The following is a 21,950-nucleotide window of genomic DNA, read 5'->3' as shown; positions in this document are numbered from 1 at the left end:
GACCTAAGGCAGGGATCCCTAGATAGCTTCAGGGTCGAGGTTGGTCACCAGAAATATCAATCAGGTGATTACAGAGTTAGAACTTCAGCCACGCCCACTATCTCCACCCCCAACAGCCTTCCCAATCTCTTGGGTGGGGGGGAGCCCTGAGATTAAGCTCAATTACCAATAATTTAATCAATCATTCCCACTTAATGAAATATCAATAAAATCCCTAAACAATGGGCTTCAGAGAGCTTCAGGGCTGGTGAACACATTGAAGTGCTGGGAGAGTGGTCTGCCCAGAGGAGACATGGAGGCCCTGTACAGCCATCCCCATCCCCATACCTTGCCCTGTGCATCTCTTCCATTTGGTTGTTCCTGAGTTGTGTGAATCCTTTATAATAAACCAGTAAATGTTAAGTAACATGTTTTCCTGAGTTCTGTGAGTTATTCTGGCGAATTATCAAGTCTGAAGAAGGAGCTGTGGGAACCCCAAATTTATAGCTGATCAGTCAGAAGTTATGAGTGACTCCTGGGACTTTCAACTAGTGTCTGAAGTGGGGACAGTTTTGTGGGACTGAGCCCTTAATCAATGGAGTCTGTGCTAACTCTTGGAGTTAGTATCAAAATTGAATTGAATTGTTGGACACCCAGTTGGTGCCAGAGAATTAGTTGTTGGTGTGGGAAAAATTCCATGTGTTTAGTGTCAGAAAAAAAATTTCTCAGCTACCATTAAAAAAAATCAGAAAATAACAAGTGCTGGTGAGAAAGTGAAGAAATTGGAAACCTTGTTCATTGCTGGTAGACGTGTAAAATGGTGTAGCCGTTATGGAAAACAGTGTAGCAATTCCTCAAAAAATTAAACATAGAATTACCATATGTTTCAGCAATTCTACTTCTGGGTATATATCCAAAAGAATTGAAGGCAGGATCTTGAACAGATATTTGCACATCCATGTTCATAGCAGCACTATTCACAATAGCCAAGTGTTGAAAGCATCCTGATTATCCACTGATGGATGAATGGATAAACAAAACAGTGTGTGTGTGTGTGTGTGTGTGTGTGTGTGTGTGTGTGTGTGTGTGTGAAATAAGCCAGTCACAAAAGGACAAATACTATATGATTACACCTATATAAGGTATCTAGAGAGGTCAAATTCATAGAGACAGAAAGTAGAATAGTGATTGCCAGGGGCTAGGAGGAGGAATGGAGGAGTTGATGGATATAGCATTTCAGTTTTGAAAGATGAAAAACTTCTGAAGATTGGTTGCATAGCAATGTGAATGTACTTAATGCCACTGAACAATAGTCTTTGAAATGGTTAAGATGGTAAGTTTCATGTCACGTATTTTTTAACACAATTTTTTTAAAAGGTTAAATGACCGAAGACATATCAAATACCTTCACCAGTGCCTCACACATAGGAAGACCTCAGCAAATGACAGCTGGGATTGCATACACTGGTGCCCCGTGGGCAAATGCCAAGCAGACCAACGTCTTTGGAGTTAACCTTCCAATGTCCAAATCATACCCATTTAGCTTTGATATTTAAAAATACAAACAGTGGTCCTGAGTTTTTGTACAACATTGGCAAATTATTTCTTTAATATCCTAGAACACTTTAAATATAAACAGTATATGGACTTACAGCTCCTTCTATATATATTTGCGATTCTACATGTTAATTTTCCAAGCCTTGCTTATTCCCACAGAATCTTGTCATTGTCCTCTGCTTTCATGTCCTATTGTTGGCACACCACCACCAATGTAGAGATACCACTTGAGAGGGCTCCTAGCCCATTGAAAACTCATAATCATTGCCTAGTCTTGCAGCTGCTATTGTTTTACTAGTTTTGCTTTTTAAATATTTTCAGACACTATGCCTTTGCCAAGCCTGTATAACATCTACATAAATCAACAAACAGCTGTTGGTTTTAATAGTCACCACACCCTCTTGAATTCTAGAAAATAGTCAAATTCCCCAAAAGTAAACTGTACTTAAAAATTGTTTTAAAATGGGGGAGGGGGAGAAGCCTCCTGCTTCACGTGAGTTGTCTTACAGGATAGGTCATGATACCAAAGTTAAATAATAGAAATCTAGGGCATCTTTTTTCTTTTTCAAAAGCGTCCTTTGCTCTCAAACCACTATAAAGGAAAATAATAATCTCAGGATCCCCCACCCCAAATTTCTTATGCAAAAGGGAAGGTTGACCCTGGAGGCTGAGTCATGCAATACTCTTCCAAATGAACAGCTGTTACTAACATTATGCATCAGACAGATCCCCATGGAAAGGTGAAAGGCCTCAGGCATCTACAAGGACTGGCCCCCACAGATCATTCATAAGGAAGTTCTTTGCTGGCCTCCCATAAACAAGGATGTGCAAATTGTAACTTTGGGTCAGCAGGTTAAGTCTAGATCCTAAAACTACAGTTCATTCTATTCTATATGAAAAATGTTGACTACAGGTTTATCTTCCCAGGTGCAGAACAGAGACAAGATCAGATCATACTTTCTTCCACCTACCCAGGGACATCTATTTAATTGTTGCTTCCTTCTCACCCTTTTTCTCTTCTAACATTTGCATTATGTTACACAAAATATAGATTTCTTGGGCCTCACAAGAATGTAACCACTTGTCTCACTGTCCACTCCTCTCTCTTTTTTTTCTTTCTGTACCCAGTCTCCCCTTTAAAACCTGAGTTCCCAAATCCTGCTTTGGAAAAACAGTCACAGATATGGCTGTGGTTTGTGTGTTTCCTGGGCACGTCCTCAAACTTTGGCTTAATAAACCTCCATTGATTGAGATCTTTGCCTCAGTCACTTGATTTGGGTTATCACCATGTTTCAAATATATGGAAACTAAGTTAAAATTACTCATTAATGACTATCCTCTTTTTATTCATATAACTTTCAGCAATCATCATTTGTAAATATCAACTTATGAATCCTCAGAATCAATTGGTTTTTAAAAAGCTAGGTCAAGAAAAACACTCCTGTCATCATGTTATTTTTACAACTGTGAGAAGTTCCTGGTCCCTTTACTACTTTAGAAGGAATTTATTCCTGTACTACCTCAGATTTAAATTTAAATCTTTTTTTCTTTGAGATACAAAACCAAAGTTTAATTTAATGAATGTGGGTGCTTTGTTGCTGATTGAGAACATAGCACAAAAGCAACAGAATTTCTTTGCATGTCTTTTAATAATGGATGGCTCAAAACATCCAAAGTCCAACCTACATTAGACATTGCTCTGTTTCGATGTGCTTGAATAAGAAGTTCCAATTGGAAGCATTTGCTAGGGGAATGAGAACATCTGGACTCAGCAATGGTAGAGTAGAAACAGATGGTGGCTTCATGGAAGAGGGGCTGTGGCTCTTCTGCTGAAAGCTGCATATCCCATGGTTTTCTCCTTGTTTTCCTAGTAAACACAGCCTGTCTCCATATCATTAGCTTCAAAAAATATTTTATAGTTCTAGAGCTCTCCAAAGAAATTGACCATTTGTGTCAGGGGATGCTATAGTAATAAAATGATGAATGTCAATAACAATACCAATAAAGATTACATCATGGACTTCTCACCGGAAATATTTCATTGGATTTTAAACATAGACTAGTGTTTAATTTACTGTCTCCCACACCCTCTCTCCTGCACCCCCCATCAAATGAAAGGAAAATAGCTACAATGTGGTTTATATATGTATAATGTGTGAACACAGAGTTATGTGTATACTGTGTGACTACCTGGATGCACATCCTGGTTCAGCCAGTCACCAACTGTGCCCTTGGGCAAAAGTCTTTGCTACCTCCCTTTCTTCAACTGTAAAATGAGAATAATACTTTATAGAGCTGATGTGAGAACTGAGTTAATACATGTAAGCACTTAAGACAATATCAGCACATAGTAGGCACTCAATAAATGTTAGCTATTTTATTTTAATCTTGCAGCAGACTTTTCTTCAGGCTGATCACTTATGAAATCGTTATCCTTTTTTTCAGTGCTCAATATGACAGGAAGTCATGTTGCCTCGTGGAGCAGAGGAAGGGACGTGGGGTTGAGATCAGCAGATGTATAAGTCCCTCCTCTGTGACCGTTGGGTAGCCTTGAGTAGGTCCTTTCTCTCTGAGGCTGCCACAGTTGTCCAAATTCCATGAGGTGCCATCTACCTGTGCGCCCAGGCTGCTACATAGAATGCACACAATAAACGGTTCTTAATTATTGGAAAAATGCTTACCTGTAAGGTCCTCTGGAAAATTACTTACAACCAGGCCTTTTCTTTTAAGTCTTTCACACATTGCAGCAGCAAACAAAGCAGTATTGTAATTGCACTACAAGGAGAGACAAAGTACAGAGAGCTGATTTTAGAATGGTAATGCCTATGAATTGATTGCCATTACAGAGTCATGGCTGTTACTTCAGTTCTACTTTTTTGTTTGATCGCAGAACTCAGGTTGTTCCTAGCCTCATTTTATAGTTGCAGAAACTGAAGCCTGATGGGTTAAATGCCCTACAAAGTCCACAGAAGCCAAGAGAAAGGAACTCAGGCCTTTGGGTGACAAGCCACCTTCTGCCACTGCACTTGGATGGTGTCCTCCTTTCTGTAGTGCATAACAATTGCCCAACACTGGGACACCCAGAACGTGTATTAGGGATATGTTAAATCAGAATCTCACATTAAATGTGAGATGACGATGAAGGGTAGTATTTTTAGTGTTAAATTTAATAAATTGGAGTAAAATTTCTGTGCCAGCCATTACCCTAAGCACTCTGCTAATGAAGATGATTAAGATGTAGTTTATCCCCTCCTGTGGCTCACTGGTTCTTGAAAAGTAATTGCTGTAATGCAATCAGTGCTGTGAAGGAGGGTACTTAACGAAGCTTCTGTCTCTGTTTGGGGATATCGTAGAACACCCGATGGACAAAGCATGGAAGGGCACCGGTGCATTGGGAACAGCATGTACAAAGTCCAAGAGGTAAGAAACAGTGTGGCTTCTTTAAGGAACTTCAAGTAGTCCACACAGTGTGCAGGATATTTGTGTCTGGGGAAAAGATATACCACATCTTGAAGGATCTTCTGTGCCATGTCAAGAAGTTTGAATGATTTCTCCAGACAAAGTCACAAAAAAGGTGATTCTTTAAGGGGAGTGGTGTTGTCAGATTTACATTTTTAAAAGAATGCTCTGAATGCCATATGTAGAATAAATTAGAGAAGGGCAAGATAAAGGCAAGAGAATTTTATAAAATTAATGAAATAGTACAAGCAAGAAATGATAAGGCAGTGCAATGAGGATAGGGCTAGCAGGAATAACACTGACACAGTTGGATGACTTACTGACACAGAGAGCTGGTGAAAGGAAGGAGAAGTTCAAGGTGACTCCTAAGTTTCTGACTTGGGGGGATCGGTTGTGTGTTGATGCTTTACCTGAATTTAGGGAAGTTTGGGGAGAAAAAAGATGTGTTGGGATCTAGGATGGGATGGCCATTTTGAAGATGGAAGGAGCACAGTCAAGAGCTGGAAATACGTTTCAGAATTTTCATCTTGTGGATGGTAGTTGAATTCCTGAGTGTGGATAAGCTTGTTTGGAAAAGTGTGTAAAGTGAAAAGAGAAAAATAACAAGGAAAATACCAGGATGGCCAATGTTTAAGAATAATAAGAAGAAAAGAAGCTTACAAAGGGAAATAAGAAGTGGTCTGAAAATAGGTGGAAACCCATGAGAAAGTGTGGTCATGGAAGTACAGGGAAGCGAGTACCAAATGTGCCTAAGAGGTCAGGGAGGACATAGAAAAGGACACATGAATTTGGAAATCAGAAAGTCATTTATTTGTTCAAGTCAGTGAATGTGGTGTAAGCACCTGTTAGGAGCATATCCTGTTCAAGGCACCAGGGATAAATCAGTGAATAAAATAGAAAATAAAAATCCCTCTCTCTAGGGTTACATTCTAATGAGGAGCGCAGTAAACAAATATGTGAAAGTTTAATACATCAGATAAGTGCTCTGCAGAAAAATGCATCAGGTAAGAAGGAGATGGAGTTGGGGCTGGGAGAGGTGTGAATGCAATGTAAAGAGAGTGATGAAAAGGTCTTAGCGAGCAAGTGCAAAGGCCTCGAAATTAGAGTGATTTTACTGGAATATGTTTCAGTCTAGGAAAGGCAAAAGCTAGGTTGCAATGAATTGAAGAGTGAATAGAAAAGAGGAAGAAAATTGCTCATAAGAGAGGAGGAAATGGAGTAAATAACTTCTCCAAGAAGACTGGTGCTAAATAAAGGGATGAGATCCTAAGCACAGGTAGAAGGGTTAGATGAAGAGCAGACAAAAAACAGCTTGGAAACAGACAGGTTTGTGAGTCCGAGGCCAGGAGGCAAGGCTGTGAAGTTGCACAACCTCAGACGGCACCGTTCACTCCATAGTCTGTGGGAATGTTGCTCCTTGGAGTTGTGAAACAGGTGTTCCCGCCCCGCCCCTTTCATTACATTTTTGCTTTAAATTAGGAAGCAAGAACATTTATTCTCAATAGAGCAAATACAGGCATATCAGGGTTTTGACTGGTTGGAATGCTGACAACAAACAAATAAATATGTAAAAGTTATCAAAAGTGCTGATGTCACAAACAGAAAGGCAAGTTGAATCTAGGAATAAGCAAAATGGTGGCTAAGTGGCACTGGGGGCTCAGAGGATGGTTGGGCCATGCACTAGGCCCTTTACTCACATTTTCTCACCTAATGTTGCCAACAGTGTTTTATAAATGAGAAAACTGAAGTCCACAGTAGTGAAGTAACATGCACAAGCTCACGCAGCTGGGAGCTGGTAGAACCAAGATTTCAAAGACGATGAACTTTCCCCTACAACATGTTACTTGACATATAAAAAGGAATAGGATATATGACCCTTGCTCTCAGATTTCACACATTATTGGGAAAAGAGGCAAATAAATAACTATAAAACAATGAGATGAATGGGAAACTGGTTTATGGGCAAAGTACTGTGAGAATATAGTCTTGTAAATTGTCCCAGGCAGCTGCATATTTATATGGTAGGCAGGGAGGGAGAACAGGAATGACAAAGTCAAAATAGTAATAAATTTTCATGATGATACAGTGAGTATCCTTCACTGCCATTTTATTTTTAAATAGGTATCTATTATTTACCATTTAGAATGAGCAATTTCTTATGTTCATATGCAGTTGTTTATTATGCACCTTTTTGCAGATTTTTTTAAGTAGGAGAGTTTAAGACTCATCTCTCCAAAGTGAAGTGCTTCAAAATACTAATACTTTTACACTTTGTATAAGGAATGGGGGAAATAAGAATATAAATATATAGATAGATATAGATATATGGCTTATTTTTGCATAAATACTGGAAGGTCAAATCAAAATACTCTGCGGTAGGAGTGTGGGGAATGGGGTAGAAGAGGTAGGGATGGAAATAAGACTTTTCTGAAGATATCTTTTTATAGAGATTTTATTTGTGATCCATGTAAATGTTTTACGTATTTAAAGAAAAAACAAGCAAACCCTAAAATTAAAAACAGACTGAAACAAATTATGCAAACTCTGTATCAAATTGGTAAGATAACCCTACAGAGACAAGAATTTTGAATGAATTTTTAAACACAGTGCTCTGATTATACATCTTAGTGCTGTATATGATAAGGACAAAAAGAATTTCAAAGACATTTTAAACTTCATTCTGTACCTTTATTTTTAGTAGTAATTATAGCATGCGATTTTGAGACTATTTTTTGTATATTTTAGGATAAAAAATATATTTTGACATTATTAGGAACCAAGGTATTTGGTGTGAGGAAAAAAAGAGTACAAATATCAAATTATAGGAAAAAAAGTAATTTTAAAATCTGAATTGATCTGTGCATCAAAGGAGACAATCTATAGAGTTAAAAGGCAACAATGGGAGAAAATATTTGCAAATCATATATCTGATAAGAGGTTAATATCTAAAATACATAAAGAACTTTGACAACTGAACAATAAAAAACAAATAACCCGATTAAAAACAGGCAAAGGATTTGAATAGACATTTCCCCAAAGAAGACATATGAATGGTTAATAAGCATGTAAAAAGATGCTCAAAGTCACTAATCATTAGGGAAATGCAAATCAAAAACAGAATGAAATGTCACCTCACATCCATTAGGATGGCTGCTATAAAAAAAAAAGAAAATAGTGTTGGTGAGAACGTGGAGAAACTGAAATCCTCATGCACTGTTGGTGGGAATGGACGATGGTATAGCTGCTGTGGAAAAGGGTATGGTGGCTCTCTTCAAAAACTTAAAATAGAAATCACATATGATGCAGCAGTTACACTTCTGGGTATATATCCAAAAGAATTGAAAAGAGGGCCTTAAAGAGATATTTGTACACCTATGTTCATAGTAGCATTATTCATAATATTAATAGTAAAGAGATGGAAGCAATCCAAATGTCCACTGATGGATGAATGGATAAGCAAAATATGTTATATTTATAATATGCAACATGTATATTGTAAATATACAATGATTATTCAGCCTTTGAAATTCTGACTCATCATACCATATGGATAAACCTTGAGGACATCGTGCTAAGTGAATAAATAAGCCAGTCACAAAAAGACAAACATTGTGTGATTCCACTTATGTGAGGTACCTAGAGTAGTCAAATTCATAGAGACAGAAAGTAGAATGGTGGTTTCCAGGGGTTGGGGGAAGAGGGAAAGAGGGAGTTGTTGTTTAATAGGTATAGAGTTTCAATTTTACGAGATAAAAAAGTTTTGGAGATTGGTTGCACAACAGTATAAATATACTTAATGCTACTGAACTCTATATTTTAAAATGGTAAATTTTGTGTTGTATAGTTTTTACTACAATAAAAAATAATATTTTAAAATTACTTTGCTGTAGAGGGAGATGCTATCTTCACCTTTTTAAGGCTGTTTCCCATCCTACCATCCTTAAAAAGATAGTCCAGAAAAAAATAAAAAGGCAGTCGGTGCCTCAATTGCAAGTTGTGCAGAGAAGCAAGAAACCAGTGGAGAATTGTTTCCCATTGCATGTATCCTTCAGTGGTGAGATCTGGCAATTGCCATCTTAATCAAGTGTCCAAACCAAGCATTGCTAATAATGGATCATGTGCCTGCTGATGTAATGCAATATAAGTACATAACTTCCCATGACTGTTACCACAAGTCTTCATACTGAATCCAAGAAAGTCTTTAGATACAATGTTAAAGTTACTGGAAATACAGGGGATAGAGAAACAAATTAACACCACCATGAAGTAATCAGACAAATCTACATTTTATAAGACAACTAGCCCAGTCAATTAAAATAGTCAATGTCATTTTTTACAAAAGAGTATGTGGGGGAATGATCTTGGATAAAAAAGGACATAATCAAATGCAATGCATGAATCTTGATTGGATTATGAACCAGACAAAGAGGGGCTATTAAAGATGTTTTGTGGACAATTAGGGAAATCTGAACATAGACTGGATATTATTGTAGGGAATTGCTTTCTTAGGTGTAATAATAATGTTATGGATTTTGTAGAAGAATATCCTTGTTCTTAGGAGATACATGCTGAAGTGTCGTGTATGTCTGACACATGTCTTCAAATTGTTCAACACACACCATTAGCTTGAACTACATGAATTTGTTTCTAGTCAACCATTTTTAATCCAATTTCATATGGTTCAACCTAATAAATAAAACACACATAGTAAATATTAACAGTTATTGCAGCCTGATGATGGATATATGAATGTTATTATCCTATTCTTTTGATTTTTCTGATTATTTCGAAATTTTATTAATAAAAACTTGAAAAAACAAACAAAATAAGAAAAAAGGTAAAAGTTTGACATCAGAACTCACTGAGGAAGTGAATCCTGCTTTTGCCACCTAGTAGCCCTATGATGGCAATGATGCTAAGAGAAGGTTCTTGGGGCAGGAACCGGAGGGTAGGAGTGGGCAGCTGGGAGAGGCTTTATTCCATCTACATCCTCCATCCAGCCCCCAATAAGCATATCCTACCTAAGAACAATGCAGTGTGCTTTAGCACAAGACTCCTAAGCACTAGATTTTGGCTCCTAAGGCCCACTCACCAGATGCTATGTAACTTGGGCAAGGTGCTTAATTTTTCCAAGGACTTAGTATTGACTAGATCTGAAGAATGAGGAAGAAGGAGACACTTAGGATGACTTACAGATTTCTGGCCAGAGTGACACCTCAGGAAGAGGAGGCGTAAGCATCCCTGGGGGGTTTGAAGTTATTTCAGGCCAAAGGACTGAAGGAGGAAAGAGAGATCTACTCCTTAGCAGTGGGATGGAGACCCCGAGCCATCTAATTTTAATATTGGCCAAATGGGATTTCTTTTTGCACCTCAAGCTAATGAAGAGGAAGAGAGCAATTCTGTCTATTTTCCAAATGTTCTATAATGAGCATATATTACTTTATTTTTAAGGAAAAATTATTTTTTAAAAGTGATTCTATGTTGTAAAACTCAGAAATAGCAAAGGGTTTGTATATTATGAGATATATATTTTTAAATTGTGAGTAATTATATAATTATGAGCTAAATGTTGTTTTTAAGTCCATACATTTGAGCATATAAAATAAACATATATCAATCAGTTTATTATGACAAAATGCTGCTTGATGTGTTTTGGCAGCAGTTGAGGAAGAAACTGGCAAGACAGTAAGGGGAGGATGGCAGGTGCCCACACCTGCAGGGAGGTGGTATCCTGAGAAGAGGTGGGCAGGGAGCGGCAACTGCAGCTGGAGTAACAGAGGAGCCGTCAGTAGGGCAGGACAGCTGCGGGTATGAGCCATCCAGGGTCCCCCAGGAAGGAAAAAAAAAATGAGGTGGGGGAGCCTGGAGATTCAGGAACACCAGGAGCAAACTCTCCTAATAGTAGTCACACGATGGCTCACTGATTGTATTTCTGAGCAATAAAAATAGATTATTTGTTGATTGTTATATTTGGTTTTTTTGTCGTCAAAGTAAAAAAAAAAAAGTGAATGTAGTACAGGAAGACTTACAACAAAAAGCAATTGTTCTTTGCTTTTTATTTCCTCTGCCTCCGTCCCACTTCCAAAATCACCTTAACCTTCGTGGTTTTAAATTCTCCCGCTGATGATTGAGCTGCTATTTTATGACATTAATTATTGACTCTTGCAACACAATAGTTACATCACTATTTTTAGTTCTGCTGTTCACTTTTGTAACTTTAATATCCTGAAACTTTTTAGTTCTATCAAATGCAGACAGCATCTCTTGGCTCTCCATTTGGTGAGAGGAGGATATCTGGGCTCCTACTCCTCTTGGACTCCTCACTTCTCCAAACTTTTTAAAGCTGTGCTCTAATTCTTAGATTTTCATGACTGGAAACATTTACATTCTGTTCTGTAACTATAATTAAGTCTTCTGTAATTTGTCCTTAAGTTGAATCTAACATACCATAACCAAAAAACAGCATTAACATTATCATGTTCACGAAAAATATTGGTTCATAGCAGAGATAAGTAGTGTGCTGAGATTAATTTTCCTTCTCTGCAATCACAGAGTCACACCCTGGGCTGCTCACCTGCTCAAAATCATGGTTAGTTTCCCTCCCTTCCCTCCCTTCCCTCCTTCTATCCCCCCTTCCCTCCTTCCCTCCTTCCTTTCCTCCTTCCCTCCTTCCTTCCTTCCCTCATTCCTCCCTCTCTCCCTCTCTTCTTTCCTTCCTTCCCCTAGTTTTCTTTGTTGTTGTTGAAAGAGGAAATCTGTGCCATTTTACCCATTTTATTGCTTGGAATCCTTTTCTTTTTGAAGCCCATTAATGTCTTATTTTAACATGATTCATACTTACATTATGATTTTCTTATAGAGTCTTTTTTTAAAAAATAATTTTTAGGTGCTTATTTTCATTCAACCTTTGGCTGTAGTGTATGTTCAAGTCCCTCCAACTCTGTGTTCTGTGAAATCCCTTTCTTTCCTTGATTCCCCCATTCTTGCTCAAATACGAGCAGGTGGCTAAGTCACCCACAAAGCTGACATTCCGGGTCACATCCGCTGCTCCCTGAATCCCACGGCTTCCTTGCATCACTTTGCTGTTTTACTGATGGAGTGTATGTTCAAATAACTCCTCAAGAAAAGGTGTCTGGCAGGTAAGTTTTCTGAGTCTTTGCATGTCTAACAATGTCTTTATTTTGCTATTACGAGTAATTTGTCTGGGTATAGATGTCTCAAGTTAAGAATCATTTTCTCCCTGAACTTTGAAGTGTAAACTAAAAATAAAATTCTAAGCCCCCAACCAACTAAAGGGACCCTCTCTAGGCCAAGGGGACCCCAGAGAAATGTGAAAAATCGATTCCCAACCACGATAGGATGGGAGGTCAGATATGCCTCATCATATCCCCTCCCTTTTAGGGTTTAGACACAACAACTGACCAGCATTAAAGTTAAAATAGAGATCATAAGACTGACAGAACACAGAACAAAATTTTTGTGGCAATAAGATACCAAATTATAAATAGGGCCTAAGGCCATGCCTGGCAAGGGTTAAGTCATGTACCCTGACAAAGAATAAACTATGTTCTAACCACCACGAAGTTTTCTTTTTCTCTAGCAGCTAAACAAGCACTGGGCTCAGGATAAGCACTATTAGAACAAGTGCAGCTCATCACCAGGCACTCACTCCCACCCCCTGTTCCATAAGCCCCAGCTACATCTTTGATTGGACAAAAGACTGATTTCAGTAACTTTCTCCTGATAAGAAGACCACCTTGATTGACTATCCTGGCTGAAGGGGAAAAAAAAAAAAAAGACGATTACAGACCATGGACTGGTTCTGGCTGGTTTTACAGAGGCCGTGCATGAGTGCCTTTACATGAGTGCCTCATGTCCTGAAAAGACCTTTTGACATATGGGGCCTAACTGTAACATTTAATTAAGTGCATTATGTAACATATGACCCAGGGTGAACATGGGTCACATGTTACATGCATGTTTTTTCCATACGCATGTCAGGACCACCTTCATGAATATTCATAGCTCCTCCTGTAACCTGTTGAATATGTATACTTGACCGACCTGTTAAGTTTAGATTCCTGTCTTACCCCTCCTTCTCTCAAAGTGCCCATCTCTGGTGTTTGGCTAGAGGCTCTGCTTCCCAGCCTGTTAGAATGGCCACCCTGCAGGATATAACCATTTACAAGAAATAAAGCTCTCCTTTCCAAATATATAGATTGTGTGATTTTTAAGTTAACAGGAGCTATTCTTCCACTGCTTCTAGTGTAGCTGATGAGAAATCTAACATCAGCATGATTCTTGTTTCTTATAGAAGTTTGTGTTCCCCTACCCCTGGAAAGCTCTTAGGATCTTCTCTGTATAACTTGTTCTAAAACTTCCAAACAACGTGTGGCCTTTTCCATTCCCCCTAATGAACACTCAGGCGGCTCTTTTTGCATTATTTCTTTGTTATCTTTTTCCCCTCAGTCTTTCTGCCATTTCTGGAATTCCTATTAGTCTCTTTTACCCCCTCTGGATTGATCCTCTATGTCTATGTGTGTGTGATATTGTGAAAGATATATTTGGTCATCCTCCCAGTCTCCTAGCATAAAACTCCTAAAATCCTTGGAATCTCCAAAGTGGTAAGCGTCTTTTTGTTGACACCAGTTGACTGGCAGCTGGCAGCACCTAGGTAGCATCAGGATGGGGCTGGTGACAGGAAAGACCAGGCATGATCACCTCCTAACCTCCAAGAAGAAGAGAGGGACTGAGGTTAAGTTGATCACCAATAGCCAATGATTCAATCGCAATCGTGCCTTCATAATGAGGCTTCCATAAAAACCCAAAAGGACTAGGTTCGGAGAGCTTCCAGATAGCTGACCGTGCGGAGGTTCCTGAAGGGTGGTGTACCTGGTCAGGGCATGGAAGTTCCATACCCCTTCTCTTATACATCACCTACGTATCTCTTCAGCTTTATCCTTCATAATATCCTTTATATTAATAAACCGGTAAATGTGTTTCCATGAATTCCAAGAGCTGTTCTAGCAAATTAATCATCCTTTGTGTATAAAAATGACCCAGAAACTGCCCAGACTTTATAAAAAGTGTGCAATGTCATTTTACACAGTTACATATCTAGCATAAAATGAAAAATTGCCAGTCATAAAACATCAGTTTTACATATTTTGTATGTCAGGTTTGGGTGAAGAACTAGAGGAGGACAAATTGGTACGAAGGACCGGATTATCCTTGGGCAGTGGTGGCTGGGGCTTGGCACACTTGAGTGCACTAGCTCTACTGAACCCACTGAAGTAGAGGGTGCGATTGGGGAGCACTGGCCTTGGAGGTGGGGCAGACTCTGGAAAGTGGGGTGAATGGAGACTGCTTGGAAGGTAGAGCACCCCCTCTCCTTGGAGGCCACCCTCATATACATTCAACACTAAGTGACTACTGTGTACCCCAGACTGCAATGGACTCCAGAGACACCTTCACCTTCAGCCAGGGTAACAGCCCAAAATGATAAGAATCCCTTCATGTGTGGAAAGAGACATCTAGAAATTAAAATCTCACAATATCTCATACGAATACATCCCTTTCATAATTGTTTAAGATTTAAAGTGTTACATAGAATTATTCTAATTCAAACCACAAATATAGTTTGAAGGCTTTTGAATATGGTCATTTATTCAACAAATCTTTATTGAGTTCCCACTTTATAGTAGCCACTAGAGCTAGGACTTAGGGACACGATGGTGAAAAATAGATTATTTCTGATGCAGTTTACCACTTATCCACCAAAGACAACGCTGAGGCAGCTTCTTTTTTCTTTCTCAGAGGCAGCAGAGGCCTCTGAGAGATTGACTCTTGTTTAGAGCCCCAGAAAATAGGGCTAGGTGAACAAGTTATATGCTGGTGTTAGCTCACTGAAATATTAATTTAGAAGGGTGATTGTAATGGAGAAAAATATAATTTAATAGAAATCTTTCATTCCTAGTATTTTCCTTTAGTTTTTACCTTTCTCACAGCTGTTTTGGTCTCCGTTTAATACTGTAGGGTAAGTCACTGCAAAATCAGGAATGAGTGAGCATGTACCCTCTGTCCTCAAAGGTTGGCACGCAGGCCTGTGAACTCGGAAAGAGAACAAAGCTTTCTAACAAGATAAACAAAGAAAATGAAGATTAAAAAGCCTGGTTTCCTCTTTCTTGCATCAGCACATATCAGTTGTCAGACAGCCCTGAATAATCTACTCCTCCTGTTCCTGAAAGGTAAACAGTTATCACTAAATCATTTCCAAAAGGAGGTATATCTTAATTTTAAATAAAAATGGCACAAATGAAGTGGCAATGCAACAAATATGAGAGAAACTTTGAAAATTACAATATGTGGATTTGGGATTCTTTCCCCCAACTATTAGTAACTCTACTCTCTCCAGTGGTCCCTGAAACCTCACCACCACTGACATCCTGATAAACACTAAAAGGAAGAAGGCAAACAATCTAAAAGGCAGGATGGGTGTGGCAGTTAGAGAGGTCATGATGAAAAAGAAGCAAAGTGCAGCTGCTCAAGTGTACGCAGATAAGTCATTAGGTTGAGGGCCGAAAGGGAGTGTGTGAGATTACAGAGTGCCCACGTGGCCACTGACCACAGGTTTCCAATGAAGAAACACAACCTTCAAGTTCTTTTGTTTAGTTCTGACTTCCAAACAAAGCAAGTTGCAAGACCAGTCCCAACATCTCATTAAGCAACAGAAAGCTTGCTGCCTTTGGGAAAAGCTAGTAGAGGTGTCTCTTTATGCCCTCTTATGGCAAAAAGGGACAGACTTCTCCTGGTTCCTGCTAATGGAAAGGACTTGCAAAGGCTATGGTGGCAGAGTGCAAAGAGCACCGTATCTAGAATAAGGTGTCAGTCCATATCCTATCCAATGCTCTTAACTACCCTCCCTGGGTCCCAAATTCCTTGTCTGTAAAGTGTGGGAGATTGAATAAGCAAACGTGACTCTAACTTTCTAAAAAGACTTCTTTCCGCTTTTTCCCTGTTTAACTCTTTCTTCTAATTAAAAAAGCTTAAACTGTAAAATCATAAACTAGTCCACCTGCCTTCTGTATACCTAAGGTTAATGTCATGCATTTTCTCAATGACATGATTAAGTTATGTTTAAAGATATGCGTGCACCAGTTCCAGGCTGACACCCTCCGGGGTCTCTGCTACCAGTTTAGTCCAGGAACACATGTTCAGGATCCTGGTGTCAGGTCAGTGGCACAGTCAGCACCTACTGCCCATTTTCCAGCTGATGCTTTCTCAGGAGACAATACCTTCCTTTCCAAAATGTTTACTGTTTGCTTAGAACAACGGTGGGTAGGTCTTCATCTGACCCACTACCCAAACAATCAGCTTATGCTATTTCTCCAAAGCACAATTAATTCACATAATTTTGTCAAGTCACCTGGACTGCTTCATTGCATTAAAAAACATTAAGATATCACCCAACTCTGGCCTGAAAGTTCTGGAGCTATCTTATGGTATCACCATTTCTAAGTAGCTTAGCGGTCTAATGGTCATAATTAATTTAATCAGCCAAATATAAAACCTGTTCTATACTGTCCTGGTAGGAGTCAAATTCTTAAAATATTCATAACTTAATAAATTACAAGTCAAGAGTTGTGACACCAAGTTAACTTTGCACCAGGCCTTGTTAGTTCAGGCTCCCAGATTTCTGCTTCAAGTTGGAAATTGCCAATACAGGGTTCAAAGCATGTCATACCCATGAGTCACATCTTATCATCTTTCATATCCACATGACAGACCAAGTCCCATTTGCTGTTTAAATTTTATTATCGTTGTTATTAATAATAAACCAACAGAAATAGGGTAACAAAGGGAAAAGTTCAGGATCAATAACTTCTTCCTTACACATGAGAACACATGCGTACACACACATCCTCCTCTGGTGTGAGTTATTTCCTGCCCGCATTCTGTCCTACAGCACAAATAGTCACACAAAACAGTCCACAGAACAATGTGAGCAGCTCAGCTCAGCTGTGCAAAGTCTTGGGCTGATTCGTGGTCTAGATTACCAGCTTCTCCACACTAAGCGTACTTGTGGTTTCATCCTCTTCATTTGATCCAAAATATCCCCGGAGGTCCAGCATCCTCTGCTCCACTTCTGTGAGGCCAAAGGAGGAATTGTCATAGAAGGCGAACTCGGGGTGGGCGGGGAAGCTCTGACACTTGTCTTTCCTACATTGAGAAGGGCTCAGAGGACTGACCCTCTGGTAGCTTTCTTTAGGGGATGTGGGGGAAGACTGCTTTCTTGAGACACTCTGTGACTGGGGGACGGTCCCCTGCGGGCTCTATGAGGTACTATTCTCTCAATTCCTGCCACTAATCCTGCCTGGCGAGCCCCCAGGTCCGCTTTCCTTGAGGGCTGCCCCACGGTGTAGGATCTAGGGACAGGGCTTAATGGACCACCGGTTCCCCCTGCCCCTTGGGAAGGCTCCAGTTTCTCAGGAAACAGGTGGGCGCTTCGACTCTGAGGCCTAAATCCGTCCTCTGCCCGGTCCCGGGTCCGCGTCCGGGAGCTGTAGGCGGGGACCTGCCGTGGCGTCAGGGTGGACATGCTCCTGTCCCTGAACGTCCGGGCTTGTTTGCTGTCATGAAAACTAGCCGTCCTCCTGAAGTGGGGATTCCTGGGCGGGGTCCTCTCCGACAGGCCCCCTCTGCTGCCCACGTGCCGCATCCGGGACTTGCGGATCAGGGTCTGGCTGGGGCTGGCGGCACAGCCGGCCTGGGACCCGCTGAAATCCAGCCTGCGGGGAGGCCTGTCCCCGGCATGGACCGCAGGCTGGTCCAGAAACGGGGATTTGATCCCGGACCTGTTGGCTGCAGCTTCTTCTGAGCTTTCCAAGTCTAAGGGGCGCTGGCGGCAGCGTCAATGGCAGTGTCCGTCAGGGGACTCTGAGACACGTGGTGCACTTTGGTGGTTTCCGTCAGACCTTTCTTCTTCATCTCCTTCAACTGCTGCTGGCCGAGGCGGTAGCTAGACGGAGGGGGGATTATCTTCTGGGCCTTGGACTGGAAGCTCTCGCCGCCGGGGGCATCATCCCCGGGGGTGGCAGGGACGCTTCGCCTGCAGGTCAGAGGGATGGATGCCCACGTCCCCCGGGCCCCCCGCGGGCCCGTCACCCCCATCCGAGAAGCTCCCGCGCTGCTCCCTCAGCTCGCAGATGCTCTCCTCGTCCGAGTTCTTCCAGAAGCCGGGGGAGTGAATAGAGCTGTGTCGAGCTGGGGTGCTACACTGGGGGGGCGGCCAAACCTCCTCCACACCGTGATGAGCACAGTGGCGATGACGATGAACAAGCACAAGGATATACCAGTGACCGTCACGATGTTGTCGGACTTCACTGGAACCTGTGGCTGAAGAGGAGGGGCTGGATGGCCAGAAAGCTGCAAAAAAAAAAAAAGGGAAGAACAAATATTCTCCGGTATTGTTTTCTCCGTGTGGTTCTAAGGGCTCTGAATGGCTTGATCTAACTATCTACCAGTTAAGGAAAGAAGGAAAATAAACAATTTCTGATCTTACATATGGATCTCTGCTGCCAGCTGAAGCCAAACAAGGTCACCACCAAAGGGGGAACACCACAAAAACAGAGACTCATAGAAGTGAGGGGACTGGGTAAGCCACCATCAAGGCGATGCCTGGGCTCGCCAGCGCTTGGTGAACTCACCTTAAATTTTCCACATAGAAGCAGCATGCAGGAAATTTCGAGGTAAAATCAAAGTTTTCACTTACAATAATGTAGACATGGTGTCTAGTTAAACATACCTATGAGAGGCACATTGGAAAGTTTTACCAAGTATAAAATTTGAAATGCAAAATGATTTAGATATGTTAAATTTAGGTAGCCTAATTTGCACACTGTAAGAAAAACTAATTGATGAAAATAAGATTGTCGGCAATATAATACAACTCATTTCCCCCTTGTATTTAATAATATCCTGAAACTGTCTTTGCTAAGTACTAAAGCCGCTGCTTTCTCTCTCTTCTATTTTCAGCTGCCCACTCGCCTTCCCACTTTCCGTGTGGTGTGGGTTCATCTTCTTTTTCCCTGCTCTCTCAAACTGCTTTGTCCCATGGTCATCAAAATGTTTCATCAAGTGCAGGTGCCACCTTGAGCTGCCTGATTGCTCTGGCTAGGATGTCCAGTACTATGTTGAATAGAATTGATGACAGTGGGCATTCTTGTCTTGTTCAAATTCTCAGACGGAATGCTTTCAACTTTTACCCATTCAGTATGATGCTCGCTGTGAGTTTGTCATATATTACTTTTATTATTTTGAGGTATGTTCCATCTATGCCTAGTTTGTTGAGAGCTTTTATCATGAAGAGGTGCTGGATTTTATTGAATGCTTTTTCTGCATCTATTGAGATTATTATATGGCTTTTATTTTTAATTCTGTTTATACGGTAAATCACATTTACTGATTTGCACATGTTGAACCATCCTTGCATCCCTGGGATGAAACTCACTTGATCACGGTGAATTATCTTTTTGATGTGCTGTTGGATTTGGTTTGCTAGCATTTTGTTGAGGATTTGTGTATCTCTGTTCATGAGGGATATTGGTCTGTAGTTTTGTTTTTTTGTTGTTGTTGTGTCCTTTCCTGGCTTTGGTATCAGGGTGATACAGGCTTCATAGAATGAATTGGGGAGGATTCCCTCCTTGATGTTATCCAACAGTTTCAGGAGAATGGGTACCAGTTATTCTTCGTAGTTCTGGGAGAATTCAGATGTGAATCCATCTGGTCCTGGGCTTTTATTTTGGGGAGAGGTTTTTTTTATTATAGCTTTAATCTCTCTACTCATTGTTGGTCTGTTCTGGATTTTTATTTCTTCCTGATTCAACTTTAGGAGGTTGTGTGTTTCCAAAAATTTATCCATTTTATCTAGATTTTGGAGTTTGTTTGCATAGAGTCATAGTAATCATAGATGATATTTTATATTTCTGTGGGATTGGTTATAATGTCTCCTTTTTCATTTCTGATAGAGCTTATCTGAGTCTTTTCTATTTCTGGCTATAATGGTCTATCAATTTTGTTTATCATTTCAAATAAACTTTTAGTTTCATGGATCCTTTGTATTGTTTTTTTAGCTTCCATTTTGTTTAGTTCTACTCTGATCTTTGTTATTTCTTGTCTTCTGCTAGCTTTAGGTTTGGTTTGTTCTTCTAATTCCCTGAGATGTAACATTATGTTGTTAATTTGTGCTCTCTTTGTCTTTTTGATGTAGGCATTTAAGACTATGAACTTCCCTCTTAGGACTGCTTTTACTGTAGCCCAGAGATTTTGGAAGCTTGTGTAGTCTTTGTTGTTCAATTAGAAAAATTTTTATTTCCATCTTGATTTCATCATTGACCCAAGGATTGTTCAGGAACAGGTTGTTTAATTTCCATGTATTTGTATAGTTTTAAGAGCTCCTCTTGGAAGTGATTTCTAGTTTTATTCCACTATGGTCTATAAAGATACATGGTATGATTTCAATTTTTCTGAATATGCTGAGACTTTTTTGTGGCCTAACATACAACCTATCTTGAAAAATATCACATGTGCTGATGAAAAGAATGTATATTCTGCCGATGTCTATGGCCATACCACCCTGAACATGCCTAATCTCAGAAGCTAAACAGGGTCAGGCCTGGTTAGTACTTGGATGGGAGAATGTATATTCTTGCAGTTTTGGGTAGAAAGTTCTGTAAATGTCTGTTAGGTCCATTTGTTCTAGAGTCCCCATTTAAATCCACTGTTTCTTTGTTGATTTTCTGCCTTGATGATCTGACCACTTCTGTCAGTGGGGTGTTCTAGCCCTGGCTATTATGATGTTGCTGTTTATTTCTTTGCTTAGATCTAGTAGAATTTGTTTTATAAATCTGGAAGCTACTGGGTTAGGTGCATATACATTTAGGATTGTTATATCTTCTTGTTGAATTGCTCCCTTTAGCATTATAGCATGATCATCTTTGTCTTTTTTTATTTTTTTAACATTGTTAATTTAAATTATGTGTCTTGGTGATGTCCTGTTTGCCTGAATCTTCCAGGTGGTTGATGCCATTCTTGTGTCTGGATGTTTAAATCTCTAGTGATACAAGGGAATTTTTTCTTCATTATTCTCTCAAATAGGTTTTCTATGCTTTTTGCTTTATTTCTTCTCCCTCAGGGACACCTATGATTCTTATATTCATTTGCTTTACATAGTCTCATATTTCTCAGAGACATTATTCATTCTTCTTGATTCTTTTTTCTACATTTTTGAATGACTGGGTTAATTTGAAAGTCTTGTTTTCAAGCTCTGAAATTCTTTCTTGTGCTTGGTCTAGTCTGTTATTAAAACTTTCTCCTATATTTTAAAATTCCCCAAATGATTCTTTCATTTCTAGAAGTTCTGTCATATTTTTTCTTATATTATCCATCTCTTTAGTGAAGTTTTCATTCGTGTCCTGAATTTGGGGAGGGGAGGTTTCTTTGTGTTGGTTTTCAACTTTGTCATCGATCCCCTTGATCTTATTTTCCATCCATGTTCTGAATTCCATATCTGACATTTCAGTTTCCTTTTAGTTGAAGTCCACTTCCCTTCTCGAGGTAAAACCACTGCTGCAGTTTGGTATGCACCGTTGCACTCCTATTCTATGCATTTATACTATGTGAATAGACACATTTGGGTATATACAAATATGGGTTTATTGCATATATACATATATGTACACATAACTTTTTTTGCAGTTTTATATAATTGAGATCATACAATAAAGTGTTCTTCAGATTGCTGTTTTCGTGTACTAATATGTCTCTGGAGCTGTGAACATACAGGTCTGTTACACCATAGCCCCAGCTCCTTCTGACAGCTATTCCAAACTGTGGACTTACCATGGGTATTTAACCTCCCGTTATTGACATTTCTGGTGTTTCTATTTTCTTTCTTC

At 39.8% G+C, this 21,950-nt stretch overlaps 1 pseudogene; it reads right to left on the bottom strand.

The window, feature by feature from the left end:
* Positions 1–17,042: 17,042 nt before the first annotated feature.
* Positions 17,043–19,128, bottom strand: LOC123634665 (annotated as a pseudogene).
* Between the last annotated feature and the right edge of the window lie 2,822 nt (positions 19,129–21,950).

Source organism: Lemur catta, chromosome 1, assembly GCF_020740605.2.
Source record: "Lemur catta isolate mLemCat1 chromosome 1, mLemCat1.pri, whole genome shotgun sequence".
Classification (NCBI taxonomy): domain Eukaryota; kingdom Metazoa; phylum Chordata; class Mammalia; order Primates; family Lemuridae; genus Lemur; species Lemur catta.
Note: the sequence above shows the minus strand (reverse complement) of the source record. Positions and strands in the feature narration are given on the sequence as shown.